The sequence below is a fragment of the Arachis hypogaea genome, chromosome 4 (genome assembly GCF_003086295.3).
Source record: "Arachis hypogaea cultivar Tifrunner chromosome 4, arahy.Tifrunner.gnm2.J5K5, whole genome shotgun sequence".
In the NCBI taxonomy this organism is placed as follows: domain Eukaryota; kingdom Viridiplantae; phylum Streptophyta; class Magnoliopsida; order Fabales; family Fabaceae; genus Arachis; species Arachis hypogaea.
The window spans coordinates 90,309,147-90,311,796 of NC_092039.1; the positions used below are offsets into that span (position 1 = coordinate 90,309,147).

Genomic DNA, 2,650 nt, shown 5'->3' on the forward strand with positions numbered 1-2,650 from the left:
TTTTCAAAATTATTTTCGAAAATTTCTCTTCTCTTCTCTTATTCTATTTAATTATTTAATTACTAACACTTCTCTTCACCTCTCTTCATCCAAAAATCCAAATCCATCCTTCTTCTTTCTTCTACCCCTTTCTTCTTCTACTAACATAAAGGAATCTCTATACTGTGACATAGAGGATTCCTCTTTCTTTTCTTGTTTTCTTCTCTTTCATATGAGCAGGAACAGGGAAAAAGGCACTCTTGTTGAAGTTGATCCAGAACCTGAAAGGACTCTGAAGAGAAAATTAAGAGAAGCTAAATTACAACAATCTAGAAATAACCTTTCAGAAATTTTCGAACAAGAGAAGGAGATGGCAGCCGAAAATAATAATAATAATAATGCAAGGAGAATGCTTGGTGACTTCACAAAGCCAACGTCCAAGTTTGATGGAAGAAGCATCTCCATTCCTGCCATTGGAGCCAATAACTTTGAGCTTAAGCCTCAACTAGTTGCATTAATGCAACAAAACTGCAAGTTTTATGGACTTCCATCTGAGGATCCTTATCAGTTTTTAACTGAGTTCTTGCAGATCTGTGAGACTGTAAAGACGAATGGAGTTGATCCTGAAGTCTACAGACTCATGCTTTTCCCTTTTGCTGTAAGAGACAGAGCTAGAATATGGTTGGATTCACAACCTAAGGATAGCCTGGACTAAGCTGGTCACTGCCTTCCTGGATAAATTCTTTCCTCCTCAAAAGCTGAGCAAGCTGAGAGTGGATGTTCAAACCTTCAAACAAAAAGATGGTGAATCCCTCTATGAAGCCTGGGAAAGATATAAGCAGTTGACCAAAAGATGTCCATCTGACATGTTTTCAGAATGGACCCTATTAGATATATTCTATTATGGTCTCTCTGAATTTTCGAAAATGTCATCGGACCATTCTGCAGGTGGATCTATTCACCTGAAGAAAACGCCTGAAGAGGCTCAAGAACTCATTGACATGGTTGCAAACAACCAATTCATGTATACCTCTGAGAGGAATTCCGTGAATAATGGGATACCTCAGAAGAAAGGAGTTCTTGAAATTGATGCTCTGAATGCTATATTGGCTCAGAACAAAATGTTGACTCAACAGGTCAACATAATCTCTCAAAATCTGAATGGATTGCAACATGCATCCAACAGTACTAGAGAGGCAGCTTCTGAAGAAGCTTATGATCCTGAGAACCCTGCCATGGCAGAGGTTAATTACATGGGTGAACCATATGGAAACACCTATAACCCATCATGGAGAAATCATCCAAATTTCTCCTGGAAGGATCAACAAAAGCCTCAACAAGGCTTTAACAATGGTGGACACAATAGGCTGAGTAATAATAAGCCATATCCATCATCTTCTCAGCAACAGACAGAGAATTCTGAACAAAACACTTCTAATTTAGCCAATATAGTCTCTGATCTGTCAAAGGCCACTTTCAGTTTCATGAATGAAACAAGATCATCCATTAGAAATCTGGAGGCACAAGTGGGCCAGCTGAGTAAGAAAGTCATTGAAACTCCTCCCAGTATTCTCCCAAGCAATACAGAAGAGAATCCAAAAGGAGAGTGCAAGGCCATTGATTTGATCAAAGTGGCCGAATGCACTAGGGAGGAGGAGGACGAAAATCCTAGTGAGGAAGACCTCCTGGGACGTCCTCCAAGCAAGAAGGAGTTTCCTATTAAGGATCCAGAGGAATCTGAGGCTCATCTAGAGACCATAGAGATTCCATTAAATCTCCTTCTGCCATTCATGAGCTCTGAAGACTATTCTTCCTCTGAAGAGGATGAAGATGTGACTGGAGAGCAAGTTGCTCAATATTTAGGAGCTATCATGAAGCTGAATGCCAAGTTGTTTGGTAATGAGACCTGGGAAAGTGAACCTCCCTTGTTCATTAGTGAACTGGATACTTGGATTCAGAAAACTCTACCTCAAAAGAAACAAGATCCTGGCAAGTTCTTAATACCTTGCACCATTGGCACCATGAGCTTTGAAAAAGCTCTATGTGATCTGGGGTCAGGGATAAACCTTATGCCACTCTCTGTAATAGAGAAACTGGGGATCATTGAGGTACAACCTGCCTTATTCTCATTGCAATTGGTAGACAAGTCCATGAGACAAGCTTATGGAATAGTAGAGGACATGCTAGTAAAGGTTGAAGGCCTTTACATCCCTGCTGATTTCATAATCCTAGACACTAGGAAGGAAGATGATGAATGCATCATCCTAGGAAGACCTTTCCTAGCCACAGCAGGAGCTGTGATAGATGTCAACAGAGGTGAGTTAGTCCTTCAATTAAATGGGGACTACCTTGTGTTTAAGGCACATGGCCATCCCTCTGTGACAAAAGAGAGTAAGCATGAAGAGCTTCTCTCAGTTCAGAGTCAAGAAGAACCCACACAGTCAAACTCTAAGTTTGGTGTTGTGAAGCCACAACCAAACTCTAAGTTTGGTGTTGGGACCACACTAACATTGACCTGATCACCTTGTGGCTCCATGAGAGCCACTGTCAAGCTATTGACATTAAAGAAGCGCTTGTTGGGAGGCAACCCCATTTTATTTATCTAATTTTATTTTGTTTCTTTGTTATTTTTGTGTTTAATTAGGTACATGATCATGAGGAGTCACGAAAA

General features: G+C 40.4%; 1 non-coding gene across 1 annotated transcript; it reads right to left on the reverse strand.

Moving 5' to 3' along the window:
* Positions 1 to 743: 743 nt before the first annotated feature.
* On the reverse strand, positions 744 to 847 carry LOC112798886 (small nucleolar RNA R71). Its single transcript, XR_003200483.1, has one exon. It is a non-coding gene; the product is annotated as a small nucleolar RNA R71 (small nucleolar RNA).
* Positions 848 to 2,650: the final 1,803 nt, after the last annotated feature.